This window comes from Drosophila montana, unplaced genomic scaffold (assembly GCF_035044405.1).
Source record: "Drosophila montana isolate Dmon_TW-CO22-7 unplaced genomic scaffold, ASM3504440v1 contig_1624_1, whole genome shotgun sequence".
Taxonomy (NCBI): Eukaryota; Metazoa; Arthropoda; class Insecta; order Diptera; family Drosophilidae; genus Drosophila; species Drosophila montana.
In genome coordinates, this window is record NW_026996559.1 from 1,615,278 (window position 1) to 1,639,315 (window position 24,038).

Here is a 24,038-nt window from a genome sequence, read left to right on the forward strand (position 1 = left end):
ATGAGGGAAGTTAAAAGCCAGAGCATAATTTTCATTTATTGATAGCTGGAAAAATATGACATTTTGGCGTACCTGGCGTGGGACTTAAGTCCGCCCACTTTGAGCAGCAAACTGTCCACTCAGCTATAAACAAGATTTGCTATGAATGGGAAAGCTCAACGCATCGTAAATGTCAGAAAAAGGTATCGTGTCCAGCACCAGAATAGAAGAGCACCTAAGCGGCTTGAGTTTGCCTTCTATATTGCCAACGAATTGGTCATCTTTTGGAGATGGTGGCTCCCTTCCTATCAGCATCTAGTTGTGTCGCATCTATAGGGACATTGTATTTGCATTTTAGAATTGTCTCAGCGATTTTCAGTTTATGACTCAAGGCAATAAAAAAGCTACCATTCATTTTCATCCTTATTTGACAAGAGCACATTGCGTGCTTTCCGGCAATTCATCATATCGCTGTGGGCTCTAAGCTGCGTGCTCAACGTTCGCCTGGGTTTTGTCAGTTGTCTCAAAATTAACTCTAATAAACTATATATATGCAATTTTTTCACAGCCCAACCGTCACTCAGTGTGTGCTTTGATTAATAGTTTGGGCCATGTTTTAGCATGTCAAAATGTAAAAGTTATGCTGGGTTTTCACCGAAAAAGTTGCGGTTGAACTACAAGAGAAATATTAATACGCATATATAAATATATATACACATATACCCTGTAACTAGCAAAAAGAAAGCATCTCCGACCCCATTAAGTTTAAATATTTTCTCTCTGTCTGTCTGCCTGTAAGAATGTTTAGATCTCAGAGCCCATTTTTTTTCCATCACTTATGAGTATGATAATAATACTATATACAAGATTTTGTGTTAGAATGTGTATAAACAAATAGTAAAAATAATATTAATGTAGTTAAATACAATAACATAATATGTGTTTATATTTTTATTGTCATATATAATTTTCTATTAGTTTTTATTATGTCACCCTCGACGCTCCCTACAAAATAGGTCATCAAATGAAGCAAAAAGTTTAATAATTCAGTAGTCATACCAAATTAAAATGTTCATTTTTACAACTTAATTTAATTACGATTTCATTTGCTTGTTTATTGTTGTCGTTGTTGTTCTTGTTGTTTTTGTGTTGTTGGCCAACTTGCTGTGCACACATACTTGCTTGTTTGTTTTTCTTTTGGCTCTTTCAGCCAATTTAATGCCAAGTTAATTTTTCAATTTACACGCAAAGTGTCAGAGCAGTTTTTCGAGAAGAAGGAGGGGCTGGCCACTAGGGGCAGGCTAGGAGCAACAGCAACACGCATACAAGAATCATATGAAATTGCAAAGTGGAGTTGGAAGGAAAAACTTTGCCCGATTATAGCAAAAATAAAATAAATAATAATAATAAATATAAAATTATTAAAAAGTGAAAAAAGAATATACATATTAAAAAACAACAACAACAATGGGGCAATTATGCCAATTAAGCTCTAGCTGCTGCATTATTTGTTAACAAAAAACCAGAGCAACAGAAAGTTGAAGATTTTGCGGCAAATAGGAGCACGACCGACAAAAAATAAAAAAAATATGAAATAAAAATGCAAATTTATTTTAATTTATCCCAACCGCCGCCGACGGCGCCGACGACGCTGCACGTTGAAAGTAAGTGGGGGGCTGTCTGCGTGTTCGCTATTTGCATTTATTTGAAATGCATTTTGTGTAGGGCCAACAAGTTGACTACAACTTTGCTGCCACTTGCCACTTGCCACCTGCCACCTGCCATGCTGCGCCGTAACGCGTCGTTGCCCAAACGCACGCAAAACTTTGGCTCGTCTACGTCTTGGACTTTGTCTGCGACTCCTCTTGTTCTTGCAACTTGTAGGGCTAGTTTAGGTCCTTAGCGGCACTGCGCCTGGCGCTGGCAGGACCTCCTATCCACTCGAATCAGCACAAAATTGCGCTCACTTAAATAAATTTATGAAAATATGCAAGCACGCACCGAGCTCGAGTTAAGTGCAACCAATTGTCGGTACAAGATTTAGGTCTGTGGCAGGACTCGGTCTGCAGTTCGGTGGTGGCTTCAAGCCACATTGAATTAAAGTAGGACGGATAGGAAAAAGGATCAGGGGCTAGAGTTCGAGTAGCAGAGAAAGAGCATGATAATGAGCAAAAAAGGAGCTACGTTGAAAGAGACAGAGGGAGAGGGAGCGAGAATGTGAGAAGGCAAGAGTTATTAGAGTGGGTCTATAAGAAGCGGCAAAGTTTATTGGATTTCCGAAACAACTTGCTTATATCAAGTCTGCGAACCGGGTTTGAACCGAACCGGTATGAGTTCGAGTTTGTCTTGCTTACATTAACGAATAAGCGTACCTTGTCCAAATTAATGGTTATACACACACACACATTCATCACACTAGATAGTACGAGTACGGTATTGATCTTCACTTCTGACATCTGTAGTCCTTTTTATACCCTGAACCCATTAAAAATGGGTAAAAGGGGTATAATGTATCTGTGCAAATGTACGTATGTAACAGGCAGAAGGAAGTATCTCCGACCCCATATAGTATATATATTCTTTATCAGCCATGTTCGTCTGTCTGTAAGTCTGTCCGTCTGTCCGTCCGTATGTAGGAACATATCATAGGTAAATACATAAATATGCACATATATACATGGATGTTTTTCTGCAATCGAAGAAACATGCCTTAAATAAGTTTTCAATTTCCAAATATTTTTAGAAATGAGTATGAAGTCGGTCGGACGTTCCAAAATGAAAAGCTGACTTTTCCATAAGTTTCCCACACTTGGGGGTTGAATTTTCGAAACCCCAGTCTTAGTGTGTATTCTTATTACATAGGGTAATTATGGTAAGGTATTCACCTTCCTAAATACTACTTTTTGGATTTTGCGTTGATCATCAATCAATCAGTCAGACAGTCAGTTATATATAAGTATAAATACACATATGTATGTATCTATATAACGTTAAACGCTAGCTCCTTAGAAATAAATTAGCTTCTGCTCTGCATACTATTTTCCGGTGTATATCTTTATTGCATTAGTTCGTTTACTTTTGCAGCCCATTACCTATCCCCCCATCGTTGACACCAAACCCAACTATTATTTAGCATCTAGTTGGAACGTCAAAACGTTTTGCAATGCAAATTCTACTGTCAACAGTCGGAGGCTGAAACGCAAACAGTTTCACTTATAAACCTGCACTTTACTGGATGTTGCTTGCATATTATTTTAATTAGCAACTGTCGCTCAAAGAAAATACCAAAAGCAACAACAACTTATGACGACAGCAGCGGCAGCAACAACAACAACAACAACAAAACAGCTGGAAAAAAGTGCCGTCTGCTTGTCTAGCCTTTGGGGAGGGGTTTGGGGTAGGGTATGGGGCAGCCCTCTCGTTAGTTGAGAGCAACAGCAGCTGCTGCTGCTGTTGGCATGCATTAAAACTTGTGCTGGACAAGTATCTCGCACCAGCCCTGCCAGATACACACACACACACACACACACACACACGCAAGCACTCAGGGCATGACTCGCGAAATGAGCGCTTAACGGGAAGCAACGTTTTTACTTATAATATCCTACTCCCAAAGGAAAATGGGGTATGCTGATTTCTGTTGACGCTAGACGCACCAAAGTCTACAATATATATTTGTGTATACTCGCTTCCGTATTGGGTTTGTTGGCTTATTGATGATCTGTTAAAGATCAAGTAAACCAAGCATTTTTGGGGACAATTACCGGGTGAATACAAACTTCGATATCTCTTACAGTTTGTTGTAAAGAATATAAGAAAACATCTACGACCCCACTAAATATGTTTATTCCTTATGGATGAGGTTGAGTCGATCTACAAACTCTTCGATCTCGGAAACTACAAAAGCTAGAGACTTGACATTTAAAATAACAAATGTATATCTCGTATATCATACGCATACGTGGTTTCCTCATTTAGTATACATATTCAAAGAATCACTTTGAGATACATCCATATTATAATTTAAAAAAAACTTATTTTAAAAGGTTAAAATTTGTCTCAAATTTTTATAAAACTCGTACTGTGTACAGGGTATCTTCTAGTCTAGGGCATCCCCCACTACTTGCTTTATACGCTCTTGCTTTTACCTATCGCCTCATTTGGCTTGGTGTTTTTGCATGTCACTTAAACAGCACTACGCACATTTCCCCGTCGCACACCCTCGCTTATCCCCCTGCCACTACGCCGCTCTCTTGATAGAAAGGCATGTCGAGGCATTGCGTGTTGTGGGAGCAGCGTGAATCCGGTCCTTAATTTAATTTACGAAAAAAACAACTCGCTTCCAAATACGAAATTGGTGTTTAAGATTAAACGCTTAATACATACTTTCGACAGTAAATTAAAGAAACTGAAGCGATTTTGATTGCATATAATTATTTTAAAGTGTTTGACTAGAAGCTACCCTGTTCACTGGGAATTGGCAGCAACTGAACGTGTCTTAGCTGCGCATAAAAGAAGGTTGTTGAAATTGTGCCTAAACTCTTAAGTTTTCTTATTCAAATATATAATTTTACATCATAGCTCAATGTCATTTAACATGTTTGCAAAGATTCGAAATTTATGTTATGAGAATTATAGTTCGGAACTTTCCGCTGGTTCTAAAGTCTATTATTGGGAGGCATGTGGATATCGCTCCTGATATTGAGATATTTAAGACGTCTTTATTGCTATCCAAATTACATTATTATACAACCGACATACTAAATAGCTATGACTATTACTATTATTATTATTATTATTCATTGATAAAGTAGTAAGCAAGCTGTCTATAATTTAAACCAACAGTGATCAACTTTTGTTTAGCAAGACTACAAATTTGAAAAAAAAATTATGTTCATTATTATATGCAAGCCTAGACAGACAATTGCATACGGAAAACATAAGCACTAACCTGAAGATTCAGACTTTTGCCAACAACAAACTACAAAAGCAAGACAGACCCATGCAAAGCGTCTTGACGGAAGCCTTAAATCTGAGGGACTAGTTTGCAAAGAAACAGACAAGGCTGTTCATAATGATCAAGAACACATATTTTATAGGAGATGTCTCTTTCCTTATCGCTTTAAACATTTAATGACAAAACTATTGTACACTCAAGGGTATAAAGAAGTTGAATAGTAAATCGAAGGACTTTGACGGAGCCTTGAGGCGAGGCATTGGTTTGAAGCGGGTTTGAAAACCTGATTATAATATCTGAGAAAATTTCCAGCCTCTCCGTCATCTAATTGGCCAAAAAACTACACTGGCACCATGTTGGACATCTGGTTGATCTCTAACCTGGGCATAGGCTAAGCCTAAAAAAAGGCGCTTGTAACAAAATTACAGAGGAAACAGAAAAAAAAAACAATAGAATTTAAGAGGGGGATTCGCTTTTATAATACTTAACACTGACCCAAGACGGGTTCATGTTGGCCTTGCCACATTAATTGGTAAACTTTGCCCAAGATCTAAACAACTCTTAAGGCTAGGCAATTATTGGTAAAATGCCCAGTGCGGACAGTTTTGGGATTGGACTGTGGCATTGCAGATTGTGGGGTATCATTTTGTATGGCTGCCAAATTTAGCTAACAATTTGTGGGCCAGGGTCGGCCACAAGGCAAATTGGCCACACACCGGTGTTAACCAAGTATGATTAGATTTTGCTTTTAAGCGTTTTAGAAGCAGCTGTTGGGCTTGCGGGCCAGGCAACGGTGCTCTGTCATGGAGAATCCAATCAGGTGGCTGTTGACAAATGGCTTATGGCACGTGCCTATGCCGCTGCTGTCACGCACCCCCCCCCCCCCCCCCCCCCCCCAGCAGCCCCTTACCGTAACAATAGGTGAGTGAAAACTGGAGTTTGCGAAACCATTTGCCACTTAAGCAAAAGTTTCAAATACAATTTTAACTAGAACAACAAGAGACAGCGCGCACGAAACTTTCCGCGGGCCAAATGCAAAAAGTAAGCTGAGCTCATGGAATGGGTGGCGGGAACGGAGGGAGGTGCCTTCAAGCTAGCGCTGGAGTTGGAGAGGCAGCCGCGGAAAACAAATGAAAAATGTGCAACAAAAACAAAGAAAATATGAGTTTCTGTGTATGCGAAGAGTATAAATTAAGTTGATAAAGTTCACTTGACCCAAGTAACGATCCCAAGACAGGCCCGAGACCTCCTGCTAGCCCTGGAGTCCACAACGTCTTTAATTTTTTTTTTTGCTAAAAAAGCAGCAACAATAAACAATACATTGTACAATGTAATTTTTCGCAAGGCCAGAACAAAGCCAAATGAATAAAATAAATAAGAAAACTGTCAGGTGCCAAGGCAGCGTTCAAGGTGGGCGTACCCACAGCGCCCCACTGCCACAGCTGAGCTGAATTAAAAGTTTTTAACACATATTTACGAGCAAGTGACAACAAAAAAACAAAAATACAAAAAACGAGAAAACAAAACAACGAGCCAAATGCCACTAAAACTCTGAAAAACAAAAAACGTCGCGACGTCTAGTCAAATTGCAAATGATTTGGCTGAAACCCAATCAGCGGGTGGCCAGTCGAGCAGCGCACGGATGGGGGCTAGCTGGGTGTGTGGGTTGTCAGTGTTAGTCTGACTCTGATGGGGGCCATTGACACATGCCACGTGCCATGACACCGCTTGCCACCAACACGACTAAAAGGATCATTCGCTTTTTACACTTTTGGGAATCTGTGCCGTATTGAAGTAGTTCCCAAACGCTTAGTTTTAAAATAGAAGTATCAGAACGAGTTAAGTGAACAGCTTTCAATTCGTTAATCAAGAACGATGCTTCGCAAACACAGAACATGCCGCAGGGATTAGCACACAAGAGTAGGCTTTGGTTTTGTTAGCTTTGCCGCCTTTTTACTGCTTATAATTCTCAAATGGTTTCAGCATCGAGCTGAGTAAAAGTCCTTGCAAATCTAGAGTTAATAGCAAAGTCTGCTGAGGATAGAACAGGGAGGTTTTAAAAATAGTTATACAGATAACCTACTCAATCTTGTTGTTGGTTATTATGATTAACATTGACCTCGAGCCGGTCGGCTAAAGACTTGACAAATGGAAAACATTGTAAATAAATAACTGGGCTGCTCACGGTCCCTAAATTAGCACATTAACTACTTAGAATGTCAAGATAACATTTATTTAATAAGAAAACGTATAATTAAAAAAGAACACGTATTTTTCAATATTCTTCCCAGAGTAAAGGAGAGTATATATTATGTATATATGACGGCAAGTACGTCTTTATGTCCTTCGGACACTTGTTATATAGATAAAAACCTGGTAGAAATCTATATCATATACAACTTTTATGTATCAGTCACGGCCTGCAATTCAAGTGTAACGTTCAAGAAGGCTTTGTATACCTTTGCAGAGGGTATTATAACTCTGTTACAATCAGTATTACGCAGAAATGGATAAGTCTGCGATTGCAAAAGTATATATAGGGATATATATAAATTGTTGACCAGTTTCAAGAGCCGAGTCGTTGTAGCCATGCCTGTTTGTCTGTTTCTATGTAGGCATTCAATCATAAAATGTTTATCAGGATATCTTCACCAAATTTAGCATTAACTAGATCAACCATGCTACTCACATGCAAGAAACATCTTATTAACATCGGGTTGCTCAATAGAAAGAGTCAGTCGAAAAACGGAATATTGGAAACATTTTTGATTTTGCAGATATGTTAACCACAACAGCATATCTGCAATCCGTTTCCGTTTCAAATCGGGCTTCTTTATCATTTTACCTAAGGGTTTGGGTATTTTATGTCATATGAGTATAAAAGTTACTATTATTATTAAGTTATTATAATTATTATTACATTTTTTATAAATATTATGATTAGTATTATTCTGATTATTATTAGTAATTTTTTTATTATTATTATAAGCATAGGAGTACAGCAAATAAACTATAATCCTCCGGAAAGGACAAAACTATATACATAGACTGGCCTGACATGCGAACCAAGAACATCGTTGCACAGTATATACCGTATTATTCGGCAATATACAGTTGAAATTACTTTGTGGAACACGTTTTCAGAACGCACCCAGAAACTATTTGCTGATGTCCGGTGCTTGGCAACACGGCTAGTTTTACATTCGACGAGTGGTCGGCTTTTGTTAGTGAAAGTCATCCTGTGCGCGGTGGCGTATGCGTAATGCGTTTAGAGTTAATTAAATTTGGTAATGTTTGCGTGTGTGTGGTATTGGTGGAGAGGCATGCGAGTGAGAATGGGAACGGGAGGTTGGCAAGTGTCCAAGCGGAAAGCCAATTCATCATGGCACGCAGCTAAAGTCGTAATCTACTTTAACAACTAATTGCCATTACTAAAATTATCATGATTATGATTAAGATTATGATTATTAAGTATGGACATCCTTTTGAGCTGGCAAAAACTTTTGGCTAATGACCTGCCTCAGTGTAAACTTATTCCTGTTGCCATTTCGCTGAGGCCTAGATTTTGGCTTTCGCTTTCGCTTTGGCAAACCAAAGCACTTTCCCTACAATATTTTACAACTAATTAGGGATAATTACCAGCCATTACACAAAAGGCTTCGCAGGACGGTGGCAAGTTGAAAGTTGAAGACAACTGACTGACTGACTGACTGGCTGACACATTTTTGGGGCGTGGCTGTGTCTTTCGTTCAGCCTCTGTAATTTGGGCCACCTTAGTTATTATTACTGAGCCGTTGGCACACAAGGCGTCAAACGTCCCCCAAAAAGCCTTTGACTAACTCCATTGAGAGGCGTTAAGACATTGAGTACTTCTCATTTGTCTGTTGATACAGGAGCAAATGTCAGAAAGTGTCAGCCATCACGTCCTGTTCAAAAATAGTTAGTTGGAAACAAGCATCAAGGGTTGTCATTTATTTATGTCTGCATTTCCTTATTATACTCAAAAGGTCGAATAGATATCATACTTCAGTTTATATATGAAAATCTCAAAAGTTTGCGACTTGAATTTCTTAATTTTAGGTTAAAAAATTGTATTAAACTTTTAAAATACAATTTGTAACCATACTCTGTGCCCAAGAGAAACAGAGTATATTGCTTGTAGGCAACGTCCATCTTGGAGGCCAGTTATCTCTCCGTCTAATTATGTGAACAACTTTTATAAATAAAGACGATTGCATACTGCGAAGTTAGGAAGCAGGGAATCTGTTTGTCGAACACTCCCAAGCTAGAAGCGATCACCCTGACTTTCTAAATAGCACTAGCCATCTTCTGGTAAGACAATGCCACATCCTTTCATTAATCAGGCATGCGAGCTCACATTAGCTAACAAGAAGACTATGTCTTTCTAATAAGATACAATTTTTTCGCTATAACTACATATACCATCAGACTAGATAAAGTGTTGCAGCATTATGTGATTTTCACACAAAGGATTATGGCATGTCGCATGTCCTTCTCGGGAGGTGATCAAATCCGATTTACAGTGACACAAAAAGCTGCAATATCTAAGCAAAATAACAATAGCAATAATAATAGTACATGTGCATTGGCGCACTCGCAGCTTGGAGCTCGGAACTTGACTGTCCTAAAGCGGTGAAATGCACTTCCCTTCAGTTTTTCGCATGCTCAGACACTAAGACGCAAATAAGTTAGTGTGTGGGCGTGTCAGTGTGTATGTGTGTGTAGCTGCCATGTTTTTAATCCACTTGAAGGCACTTATGTAAGCTTTTCTACAGAGCTGCTTGGTGTGTGGGCTTGTGCCTGTTTGCGTGTGTACCAAGTGATTTCAGCTTGCTTAAAATTCATAGTGCTTATGGGTAAATACAAGAGTGCTCGAATAGAAGATACTCTGTACTTAACTGCAGCCCTCTGTATAGAATAACTTCTGAGGGCTTGCTTTTTAAATTTTATGCTTCAATTAAGAAGGGAATATATTTCGCTCACCACAAATCTAGTTTTCATACCCTTGTGTAGGGTATTACAACTTTCCATGAAATGTGTGACGCTTGGAAGAAGACATCTCCGAACACAAAGTATATAAATTCGTGATTATTATCGACAGTCGATATACCTGTGTTTGAGTGTCCGTCTGCCTATCTGTTTATGTGCAAACTAGCCTTGGAAACAATCAGTGAAAATTAAGTTATTGAACCACCTTTTTTTCATTTTTAGATAACGTAACGAAATCAAATTTTTTTTCTGTGCTTTTATAGGTAAGCTATATCTTATAGTAACTATTTGATAGCGCTATGGAAACGATCGGTGGAAATAAGAATTTTTATGTGGAATAAATAGCTTAGCCAAACTCATCATATCAGCATAACCGTAATCCAAAATTCTACAAGGCTGTTTGACTGTCATTCTTTGGACATATGATCCCCCTGTCTATACACAATATTTAAAACTGTTTGTGTTGACTGAAAGCTAAATTTAAAACACTAGTTGTCTTTCTGATTCAATTTAAGATAGGGAAATAAGAAAGGCATTTTGTGAAATGAGAGTGGATATACTTGCTACTTCATATATTAATTGAAATTGTTTGACATGTTTTACTGTTTTTTGATTATCCACTCCTTTATATCTAAGGTTGTGGCTGTTGTGCTTTCCGGCTAATTCACTGCAAACTAATTTAGAAGCGGTCTTGAGGAAACATTTCATATTCTTCTTTCTTCTTTCTTTTCCAGACAGAACATATTTATGTTGAAAACGGTCAAATCGAATCACTATATTGTATAGCCGCCATCCGAGTAAAATCAAACTCATTTGAGTTGTACGAAGAACACAGTAGACACCTCTGCATTAACCTGTTGATGGAATGTGAGATTTAGCCAGATTGTGAAAAAAAAGTGCTTGGTATGTAAGAAATTGAATTATATTTGGAAATTTGTATATGTTATCAAAATCTGACCGAATCGATTCATTTATTTATTGCAACGCAAGAGTACAGAAAATAAAGAAGAGATTGTAAGAAAAATAATTATAATATAATTGAAAGTAATAAGTTGTTTTTTGGTCTAAGCGGGAAAATGCCCTTTTCATCTCACACTGCCAATAATAATAATACAAAAATAATAATTATGATAATAATAATAATAATAATCATAATAATAATAATAATAATTATAATAATAGTAATAATAATAATTAATTAATGTCTTTTATATAATAATAATATAACAAGTCTTCATATGACCATAATACTTTACTCCTATAGCTATAATATGATAAAATTTATATATTGTATTGTTGAAACTGTTACTCTCATAATAATTAATGGAATATGAGAAATGATCCAATTTAATTATAAATAACATCTGAATTTTAACAATTATATAATAATCACAAACTTTTTGCAAATGTTAAACTTTTTGCTTACCTTATGTGGTTTTATTATTATTAAATTAGGTTAACTCAGAAAGCGTGCGGGCTTCAACCCTTCGCATTTAAGAATCTGTTTTGCAGTTGTTGGGAAGAAGTTCAGAAACTTTTGTTAACATTCACACTTGATGGAAATCATTCACGCCTTCAACTTGGTTCGCTTGCATGCCCAAGGAAAATCTTTTGAATACATTTTAGTCGTAAGTGCGTGTGCGAAAACTATAACAACAATAATAACAACAATGAGTTCGCATCTTCTTCATTACAACCCGCCATCCCCTGCAATGCCCTGCAGCAACGTACATTGCATAGATTAGGCAGGCAGCCAATTGCTGACTAAGCGAAAAACTTCTAACAGCGACACACGTCTAAGATTACACACTCATCCGTCATACACACACACACACCCACACACACAAACACACACACCCACACACACACACACACACACACACACACACACACACACACATACGCACATACATACCATTTGGCAGCTGCTGTTTCGATCAGAACGTGTAATTCTATTGGGCAGGGGGTGTGCCCGGCTAGGGTATGGTACGGAGATGGAAGCCAAAAGGAAAATGGCGGCGCACGTTTGACGCTTCACTTAATTAAGCGCCTTTTTGTCTGCTGTAAGTTGATAATTGAGCTTTTTGCCGGTTTCCAGTAAAAGTTCATGCCCCTAGAACCCAAATGGGAAAAGTGGCACAACAAAGGCGCCCACGGCTATGCTGCGGTCCCGATTGGGGCGAGGTGAAGTCGGGCAATGCCGAATTAAAAGGTTCCTCAACCCAAATGCAAAAAAAATAAAGAAAACAACTTAGAATTCTCTAATCGGAAGTGCCCGACTAGGAGATACCCTGAACCCCGTGACCAGCTACCTTTACAAACATTCTTGCATGTAAACACACGAGCATGGAGATCGTAAGGCTTTATCCAAATATTAATTTAGTTATAGTTTTAAGGAATGGAAAAGATATCCCAGTGGTGAAATCTTTAAAATGCTTCACCAATAATTTTTGAGTTATGCTTAAAAAATCATGTCTCAAAATCGATTTTTAAAGATATTTTGAAAAAAAAGTGACAACAATTTGTCTAGTATAGCAGAATAAAAGTACAAGTCGTTGATTTTGTAGTCTCCGAAATTGACGGGCTCACAGAAACAGACGGCCAAATGGACCGACATGGCTAGTTCGACTCAGTTCGTTGTGCTGATCGCGAATATATAAGTTTGGCGGGTTCGGAGATGCTTTCTTCAGCCTGTTATTATACCTTTTCGCCCCTTTTTAATTGGTTTAGGGTATGAAAAAATACCCCAACTTAGTCAAAAGTCGAAATACTCTAGCACAAAAACAAGTAAGAGGCTCTAGTCGGGAGTTATCGACTAGAGAATACCCTGAACCCCTTTCAACCAAAACCAAATGGAGCTCGCGCTACGCGCTCGCTTGCTTTAACAGTAATAAAAATAAATTAAAAAAAAAACAGTTCCCTCAATAGGACTCGGACTCGTCACATACCACACTACTCTTCACCGTTTATACACAACAGCCATATCAACCATTTAAAGCTTATAGCTATAAAATGAAAGATACTTGATATATACATACTATTCAAGAAGCTACATGTCAAGTTTGGTGACTCTTGCTCTAAAAACAAGAGATATGCTCAAAACCTGGATTTCGATAATGATTTTTATTGATTGCTCGGAAACGGGGCAAGTTATCGATTATCGGAAACAAACTGTGCAGACACTAGGAGAACCTACATTCAAAATTTAAAGTCTCTAGCTCTTATAGGTTCTGAGATCCTTGCGTTCATACATAAGGACGGACGGACGGACGGACGGACGGACAGACAGACGGACATGGCTAGATCGACTCGGCTGTTGATGCCGATCATAAATATATATACTTCCTTCTGCCTGTTACATACATTTACATAACATACATGCACCAATACATTTTACCCTTTTACCCATTTTAATGGGTTCAGGGTATAATAACAGACAAGCTGTAATTAGAATTTTGATGCATTTACTGATGGTTGTTTGGATATTCTGAAACCTGTGAGATATTGTACTGCATTAATTTATATAGATTTTAATTGAACCAGTTCCACAATTTTCCAGCCCTTTAAAATTAACTTTTTAGATCATGTAGATGTTTAGCATCAAGGAAAACGGGAAAAGTTCTCAGTAATTTAAAAGCAACTTGATTTGCGTTTGCTACAGAAGAAGCTATGGTCAAAAGGTGGCTGAAAGTGCAATCAAAAATCCATATTTCTAATTGCAAATGGAAGAGAATTATATAGGATATAAGATCAACTGAATCTTCGAATAGTATTTAAGGATCTACTTATAGCCTCTGGGAACAATCTACATTTTCAGACAACCGGAGGCATATGGTTCCACTTTAGATGCTGATCAATAATAAATATGCTTTGTACGGTCAAACTTACGAAACACATTTGCAACAAATAAAAAGGCCCCTTTGATTAATTTTTAATAGGTACAAAGTATCAAAAACTGAAAAAGTTGCGGCAAGCATGGATTTGAATAAAGAAAGAGAAACACTTTTAAGCTAACGGCGTAAACGAAACAAAGAATTTCAATGAGAGATAAAGTCAAATGGCAATAAATGAGCTTGAGGGAATCAGATTTGGAAGATGCACAATGAGGAATACCACTTGCCATAGAATATTTTATATGAATTTATCTATTCATATTCATATATCTAGATTTTCTATAGCTTGTGCCAATGCTGGATGCTATGTTTTATTTAAATTATTTACGCAAATGCGAAGTGTAATCAGCTTTTTTAAAATACTTCACATTCCCCCGTCAACTCATCAAGAACTTAAAGATGTGGAAAATTGTTATGTAAACTCTACTCAAATGGGCGAAATGAGGATTAAATAGTGAAAAATTTATTTAGAATGTATTTTATTTTGAATGCAGTACCAAATATCATACGCATCAAATTGATACATCAAAAACATATGTTTTTGTTTCAATATTATTTTCAGTTTATTTTTAAAATGACGGACTCAATCATATCGCTGACTAACAAAATCCGAGGTAGACTGATGCGATTCCCTCACAGATGGCTTAACTTTGTCTGAAATATTAAAAGCTACGTTTTGCCAGAAAATGTGCGAGCAAATCAGTGAAAGTTGGCAGTGGTGCAATTTATTTTCGTCGAGCCACATAAACCCATTGCACAAATTAAACCACATCAACTGTGATTTCTGAAGAAATTGACCGAAAATATTAATATCAAATTTAAACAAGCTGTCCATGCTATGTTAAAGCTTGTCAAATTTCATTACGATATATGTTTGGTGAATACTGTGCTCTTCTGTTCCAGTAATTTGGGTGTACAACCTACAATCTCTTTTTTTTTAATATTATCCAGTTCGATAGTCATTTGAATCAGTCAACATATTTACCTTTAGCCTTTTACCAGCATCAGGCAAGCAGCCTGTATCAACTTTGGTGGTCATGGAAATCCATTTTTATTATCGTTATAGATAAAAGGAAGTTAACCAAAACGGTAAATATATTTATTCTCAGTCGAATTTGATGCAGAATGTGCATATGTATTTTATTTATGGGATCGAAGATGTTTTCTTTTGCCAACACTTTCTTAACAATTATTTTTTGCTCCCAACCTATTGAAAATGGGTAAAATGTGCATAACATTTTGGTGGAAATGTATAATTAAGTATTTATTTATAATTATTTTTCTTAATCATGTCGGCGAGCTGTCGAACTGTCGATAACTAAGAGCTAGAGACTTGGAAATGAAGTTTTGAAAAAATAACTCTATTTTTTAGTAAGGGCCTTGCGATTTGATATATACACAAAATTTATAAAGGTTCGGACTATGAACTCCAAGCAAAAGCATTTCTCATACGCGGTGTGGACAACGTGAAGCCGAAGCAAAAGTGCTATCGTGTATATTTATAGGATGCTAGCTTAGGGTATCTCTTAGTTGAACACTCCCTGCAAGAGCAATCTTACAAAGAGCTGCATTTCGGGCATGCCTGGGGTTGAAATATTAAAAGCATGTCTGACATTATTATCATATTGCAGTTAAACTATCAGCTGCTGGCCAATTTGGGCTAACGGGAATTTTGTTGGCTAACCAGTTGGCTGGACGCGTTCATAAATAAGGCTTGGTAAAGAAGCAACAAAATGGTTTCATTGTAAGGTCGGCGGAGAATTAAGCACAAAAAAAACTGATTTAAGTCTCGGGCTAAGCTGAACCGACGCGGTCAGCAAATGCCGGGTAACTACTTATATGCGGATACATATGTATTTAGAATTCGCTGTTTACGAAGACCAAGCGACTCTATTGCTGTGGCAGGCGCCATAAAAACATAATCCACATAAAGCTTTTAACACACACTCACACACCCATACACTCGCAGTGGGAATTGCTGTGTGTTTTTTTATGGTATCAAAATTGCTGGCTCTTAAGCTGCCGTATCATTGCGTATCCGCCGAGTTGCCCACTGACCGACAGTAGCCGCAGCAGCAGCCTTTGACCTGGTCAACTGTTTGAGCATTGTTTGCCCGGCAGCCAGTGGCTTATGCAATTTTAACAAGCTTTAACGACCTGTCTTAAGCATTCACTGCAAATGAAATCTATAAAAACAAGGTTTCAAATAAAATAAAGTGGAAACTTAAGACTGAAACTTTGTGGCGTCGGAACCAGACAAAATAGCTTCCTCTTCGGTGTTCGTGTTTTCTAAGCCGCAACCAACAACATACCTATATTTTCCTAATTCTAAATGATTAAATGCTGATTACATACGCAATTAGTTTGTATAACAAAAAATAATTAATTTAACTCAAATATTGACCCAATGTTCGAATGGTCACTGCATGAATGTGTATATAAATACTATTTGGCCAGATCCGGCATACAGCATTTGTACCTGATAACCTTGCAGCAATAACGCGCTTGGTCAGGATTAGAAACCTTGGAATACATTCTTGCATCAAAAATCACTCCTGAAATCTCTAGTTTCCTTATGGAATTCATTGTTGTGCGTTTATTCCAAAATAAAACCACAAGATAACTAAATATACATGCTGGAATACTTTAAGTTAAATTGGATCTGAATTTTAATATGCATACTTTGATTTACTGTCATCAGCTTTGAAAGTATCTCAGGCGTAATAAATGCTCCGATTTTCAATTTATAAAATATTTACATAGTAGAACATAAGAGAAGGCCATGCCATGTATTACCTTAACTATTTGTAAGAGAAATAAAATGAGAGAAGACAGGGAATTGCCAACACAGCTCACTTTTAAACAAAGCATGAACACCTGCCGGACTCACTTGATTTCTTGAGAATCGCAGAGTAGGGCGTTTTAGGTTTTGTTTAATTTGCAGCGCAACGGGTAGAGTAATTAAGTTCAAGCTATAAATTAAACTTATTTTTCGGTTGGCATAAGAGAACACACACATATACATACATACATACATACATATGTACATACATACATACAAATAAAAAGTGAAGCACAATTTGTCTTTCAGTTAAGTTAAAAAGCCCCCATTAAAAAAATCCTATTTCCCTTCTATATTGAGACCATCGCTGTTGATTTCAGCAATTGGAAATATTTAACATAGATGTTTGGAGATGTTTTTTAAAGTCTATTGGTAGAAAATCATATTTGCAATCAACAGTTGTGCAGTAATTTTTCGCTTATAAGGGCATTTTAAAATCTTCGTTATATGTATAAATAACGACCTAAAGTGAATTTTGGTGAATTTTCGCGCAATTCAGCTAGAAGCTAATCAGAGAATAGGGCAACAAGTTTCAAGAACAAATTTGCGATTGATTTTTTAATGGTTTCGGTAGTGCGTTTATCACCAATCAGTCAATCAATCAGCCAAGACAAACAGATGATTATTGAGAAAAAAACTAATTCTTAATTGGATCGAAGTTGTCTCACTAGTAACTTACCTAAACCTTAAGCTCTTGTTTACTATATCTGGCTTTAATCACTGAAAATATCAGAAAAATCATGTAGTTTCCGAGAGACTCAATTGTCCAATCCCCAATAACGAAAAAAAAAAATGAAAAACAAAAACTCGAAACTTTGAGTTCAATTTATTTTTAATCCAATAAAAATCAGCAAAGTGCGAGGCGTGTTGGAGCGAGAAGGTTTCGCATGGGCGAATTTGGGTTGTGGGCTGAATGGCAGCATGCAGGGAGAGGGTGAGGAATCGTTGGGCAAGCCAGAACAGGGCAGACAGATTACTGGGCGCCGGAGGCTTTGATTGAGCTACATGTATATGGGATGCCAGCTGGCAAGCTGGAAAGGTGTTTGGCGTCCACTCTTCGGCATTGTATGTTGTGCGTCAATGATAAAATGCGCAATTTTTCGAAACAAATATTTGCAAGACACTTTAATTTACCACACACCTAGCCGATACATACTCACACATGCGCGTGCCCACACATGAGTGTTAAAAAATGTGCCTTGAAACTGTTGACAACTAAATAATTTTTTGGTTCAACTTGGGTTTTATTTTTGCTAGCCATGGTCTGAAGTATAGCATGAGCTTTTCATGCTTCGTGCGCCGTGAAACGAGATACGAAAACACACACACACACACACACACACACACACACACACACACACACACAAATAAGCATGTACACACACTTGTGTGTTACCCATGCCAAACATGTGGAAAATGAAAAACTTAGATGCGGAAGAGTGGGAAGGTGAGGGCAAAGACGACGCATCGATGCCAAAGTTACTACTCGGATAACACAAAACAAAACTGTCATTAAATATGCGAGACCTACATTCAACACAAACCAGAGAACCTGACACGGGACACACACCCACACAGAACACACTCACGCTGAGGCACCTTGTTGATTGTAAGAACCGCAAATATCACTCATGTGTGTCCACACAATACGAGCTAACACCCTGTGCAGGGACAGGGCTGTGGGCATTTAGTGTGTTGGCATACGATTTGTAAATGCTGTTTTTATTCCCTAACGCCCCCCTCCCCATCCCACATACAATCACACCAACATTTCTCCTCTCTCCCCGCGTTCACTTAGTTTTGTTCCTACGATTTCACGAAGCGACAGTTTTTCTTTTGATTTGCCCGCGGTTGCTCTGCCGTCGAGCAATGAACATATATGAATATATATATATATATATATATATATATGTGCATATGGCATTGTCTGTTTTCTGCCTTGGTTTTAAATTGAGTTTATGGTGAACTTCATGCGTTCAATAAATAATGAAAAAGACTTCGTATTTTTAACGACAATCGCCAATTGACATTCATTGAATGCGAAAAAAGCTTTTAAAATATTGCACACACACCCTTCGACTGTCTTAGGGTGGCAGCTTTAACCCTGCACTCACCCGTTTTGGCATAGCAATAGTCCGCCGAGTGAATTTAAGTGACATCTGTCTGTGTAGCAAAAGTGGCAAGTGCCCGGGTCCTAGCTGTCGCGAAGGCTTTACACGGCAGCCAGGTAACTAGTCAGGTGTCTTTGGCTTCCGGATGCCGTGTGCCTTTTGCTTTTTGCCTTGTGCCATTTGCCGCACGCAGTACGTCCTTGGTGTGCTTGCTCCTGTGCAGGGTTCTGGCGCGTGTGCAAGTCAAATTATGTGGAAATAAATTATGGCCCGCACGCTGCGATGAAAATGGGAGCAAAGCAAGAGAAAAGGCATGAAGCGAAACCCTTCGCCAGGCAAGGCAACAGGCAGCGCACAGCAGGACTCGCAGAGGACCCTCGCACTTTCACTCATTAGCTGGCATCAGCTAAAAACAAAAGCCAAATGCGGCACATTATTAATATTTTTGCGCATTTCGCTTTCGCCTTTCCCGCCAATTTGTTATGGATTAGCTTTAAATAACTTTTCCCTCACACACACCCACATACCCACACCCATACACGCACACACAAGCACACACATAATGTGCAGTATATACTTCATCCGCCATTTTGAAGCCCATTCACATTGTGTATACGCCGTGTGGCACTGTGATTTATATGCTCAATTAACAGCTCGATTTGCAGGCGGTTAAATGGCCAAATAATTTTGATGGCCCACCCCTTAAAACGTATCAAATTAAGCGCCTTCACAATCAGGCTAGTTTTGGGTTTCACAAGCAATTCGCATGCACAACCAATGCAAAATTTCAGAACTTCATGTTCATGCATGCACAAATTGAAAATTATTTAGATTTTTTTGCAGTTTTTTGTGCAATTTTGCTGTTAACCTGCCACTAACAAACTTAGTATTGGGGAGAGAGGCAAGAGGAGAGCAAGAGAGAGAAATGCCAACTTGTTGGCCAAAACTACATATTCGCATAAGTTCTTCGAAGCATCGATTTATGGATGCTCTTACATACACCGATGTGTCTTACAAATAAGGAATAAAAGGAAAGCTCTATTATATTTAATCTTTCATCCTAAGCCCCAAGCTTTGTGAAATGCATTCATCAATAACTGCATAGTAAACAATCCTAATTTTATGAAATTTGTAGGGCTTGAACGTGGCACCGAAATGTGTGTATATACCAATGCTCAAGGCTATGCATTTCAAATTTCGGGAATGAGGGAGGTATCAAAAGTGGAAAATATCCTTAAGAATACTCAACGAGAGCCTACGTTCCGAGTTTGGTGTGCCTAGGCCTTGTAAGATATGCTTAAGCACACAATATTTCAATATCGATATTTATCAATATAATGATAGAGAGCATATGTATTATAAATTTCATCAAGTCCCTAGCATTCGTTGTTTCCGAGATCAACGCGATCATACAGACAGACAGATAAACAGACGGTCGGTCAGGCACTCGGACATGGCAAGATTGGGCTCTATGGGGTCTGAGCTGCTTTCTTTTGCCTTCATAAAACCATTTTACCCTTTTTAACCATTATCAATGGGTTCAGGGTATAAATAATTCGAAATGAGCTGAAAACTTTTTTGTGCTTAGTGAAATGGGAGAAAAATTCTGGTTGGTAATAAATTGTACAAAGTACGCGTGCAGAACCTTTCTATTGTTTTCACTGAAGTCATTTAAAATGGGGGAAATAAAGTCATAATAAAGTAGTGCAAATGTTTGTAAGCGTTCGTTTTTGTGTTGGTAAGATTTTAATAAATATATATTATACCATTGTATATATCAATATTATTGTATCCGCCGGGCGAAATGAGGTCCTATCTGCCAGACGTGAGCAAGATTTCCTTATTTGCTTATTACGAGCAATTGAAAAAATAAATTGATAACTCATGCAATATAATTCACATTTAACTTGATAATACATATTTGATTGTCAATAATAATAAATGCATTTGGGCAATTTATGTATGTACTTTATTTTTTACTATGAACTAAACCATAACCTCGCTTAACTATGTTTATTTTTTCACTAATGATTTGGTTCCAAATTAAAAAAATGTTGGTGGAGATCCAGCTGCACAGTTCAGATAGATTTGGCCATAACAAAAGTATTTTGGTTAGATTATATAAAGACCAAATTCAGCCCATATTTCTATGAAAATGTCTACGGCTTGCAATGTTTTTAGTACATAGTCGATTATAAATTGAGTTTTTTTTTATATATTTATGCATATTATGACAATCATAGGTTGGAATCAAGCTTTTGTTCAGGGGGCTTGTAGGATTTTAGCTTAACGAACCGAACGGCTGAGATTTGGCTTGAACCGTGATTCGTTCAACCGACAATACAGCTATTTAATTTATCATCTTCAACTATATGCTCAGGTAGCTATTAATTAGTTTCCTAACTGTGAATAAGAGCATGGTCCTATTATATTAAGAACACTGCTTAGGACGGGCTTGACTCTTACCTTACAGCTACTTAGAGACCGATTAAAGTGTTTTTATTACACTTGATTGCTAACTTAGTTACTTTTGCCTTTAGCTCAGACTTTGCCATTCTTTTCTCTGTTTCTTTTCCTGTTGCTTTGCATTAAGCCTGTGTTCTGTAATGCAGAAAAGATAGAAAGCATTAGGTACTTTTGCCATTCATGGTATCATTTGGTTCTTGTTGCGCTATGCATGAAGCTTGTATAAATCTCATAGCCCAATTTCAAAACTTTTCTTTTACATGCCGTCGAATCTCGATTCACTCCATTGCCGCTGCCGATAGAACAAGTTAAACCAATAGCAGCGAATACCAAAACGAATACGATATGAGATACGAGTGTATGCATACAAATGTTCCATGCCTGATTTTGTAGCGAACACTCAGTAAAATATACAGTTCCTTTTTATACCCTGAACCCATTAAAAATGGGTAAAAAGGGAATGATGTATTTGTGCAAATGTATGTAACAGGCAGAAGGAAGCATCTCCGACCCCATAAAATATATATATTTTCTTGATCAGCAAGAGTAACCAAACTTGACATGTAGCCTCTTGAATAGTATATATATATATCAAATATCTTTTATTTTATAGCTATTGCCTACACACCATAGCTACATATCAAATAACTTAACCAGTTTGAACTTCCCACCTATTTAGGTCACACATTTAATACAATTGTCTTTTTGATATACCAATATTCTATAGCATAATAAGATATACTGTTGAAAATTTCACCAAGATCGGTTTAGAGACGCAAAAGTTATTAAAGTTTTGGCTGCCCACGTGCTTGCAGCATCTACTGAATCAAGAATTTCTGTATACATGCAAACACACTCATTCACGCGCGTCTTTATTGAATTCTATCAACAGCATTGCAATTGCGATCTGAGCTGCGTGAATGTGTTGCTATTTTAATTCGTTTTTTTCTCACTAAGACTTAATTGTTGGTATGGCTGCTGAGTAGAGGCGGTGGTAAGTAGTGCGGTCTGTTACGGGTTCTTGTCTTATTAAGGGAACTATTTTTTTTTCTCCTGGCGTGAGCTGCATTTGATGTTGGTAGAAGAGGGGTCAGGTTACCGCCTAGTCAGGAACTCCCGACTAGAGCTTTTTCCTTTTTTTTAAAATATTTTTTAAACAATCTCGGCTTAAGCGCTTGAAAATAATAAAAGTCAAAGGAAAGTGCTCTAGTTGAAAGTGCTCGACTGTATGATATCCCTTGAACACTAAAACAATGATATGAATACGTAAAAGAAAACATTCATCGATCGAACACAGTAAAGTTTATAAAATCTGTTTGTGTAGATAATCTGTCTACGAAGGTCCCGTAAGTATTGAAATAACTTAAACACATCAGATATATACTTTTTCTGTCCCAACTACTTTTGGGTCGCTTCGCCAGAAAACAAATGGAGGGCTGGGAGAGAGAGACAGCTCAGAAAACTCAAAGAATCCCGTTGCTAATATATCCAATCTACTCAGCTTTACAAACATTTGCACACTTTATATTTATGTGTATTATAAGTACGTTAATCTGGCTATGGAGAACTTGGATAGCACGCGAACGTATCCAAGATGTCATTTACAGCCCAATATACACTTCTTTTTTTTATCGATTGCATGTAACATATTTTAAACAAACTTGATTTGCGCAGGCAATGGGAAGAGCTACGTTCAAAATGTTCGTAGCTTTTATATGAACTGTGATCGACGCGACGTACATACATAGTTAATGGACATGGCTAGATCGGCTCTGTTGAAATAATACTCATGAATATGTGCCGCTTATAGGATCGGAGATGCTTCCTTCATCCTGTTACATGCATTTGCACAGAACCACTTTACCCTCTTTACAAATTCTGAATGGGTAAGGGTATAAAAATGAAACGAATGCGCTGCGCAAACACAGATTCGGATAAGAATACGACTACAGATGCCGAATACGAAATGCACCCGCACACTCACACCCGCACAAACACTCGCAAATGCACTGCTGATGGCCGCCATTACTGTTAAATGATTTCTGCAGCTGCCGCAGCAGCCATCGTCTTTGTCGTCGTGGCAGAGTCAAAATAGCTGCATTTCCGAGTATATGTTTAAGTATATGTTTGCTTCAAGACAAGAATATATAAAAAGGCTATAGAAGTGGGGCTAACAGCGGAAATGACAACCTTACCGCTAAAGCTGTCAGCCGATTGATGCGCGGAAAAAAAATTCATGACCTGAAAGCTTACAGCAAGGTATAAATAAGTAGCCGCCATCAGGCATAATTGAAATCAGCCCTGGAACAAACACAAATGCCAAAAAAAAACAAGTTTAAGTACTTTATTACAAATATTGGTGGTATTTAGCTATTGAAGCTTAGCAAAGCAAAACATATAACCATTTCTACCCTTTTAAATGGCTACAGAGTTTAAAATCAGAAAAAAAAAACAAAGGTAAACAAAAAATGTTGCAACAAAAGATTAAAAAGATGATAAAAGCCGAATGACCTGCACACTAAGCGATTATGCATTTGCATTGCATTGTTGTAAGTACTCAGCATAAGGTGTGGCAGCCAAATGACACCTGAATCCACCTCAACGCGATGACGATGACAATGTTGATGATCTGGTTGCGTGTTGTTGAATGGCGCACATTCGCCAACTACCATTTACGGGAATAACTAAAAAAAAACATACAAATTAATGCTGTCATATTTCAGCTATTAGAAGAAATCATTTTGAGTGCTCTAGTTGTGAAAACTCTGTAAACAAAATAT

At 37.7% G+C, this 24,038-nt stretch overlaps 1 protein-coding gene across 1 annotated transcript in view; it reads left to right on the plus strand.

Moving 5' to 3' along the window:
• AstA-R1 (allatostatin A receptor 1) overlaps positions 1–24,038 on the plus strand; it is a 148,126-nt gene that overhangs the window by 34,093 nt on the left and 89,995 nt on the right. The window contains exon 2 of the mRNA XM_064698877.1: positions 10,681–10,849. The gene's annotated coding sequence lies outside the window, so the exon portion shown is untranslated. The remainder of the gene's footprint in view (positions 1–10,680; positions 10,850–24,038) is intronic.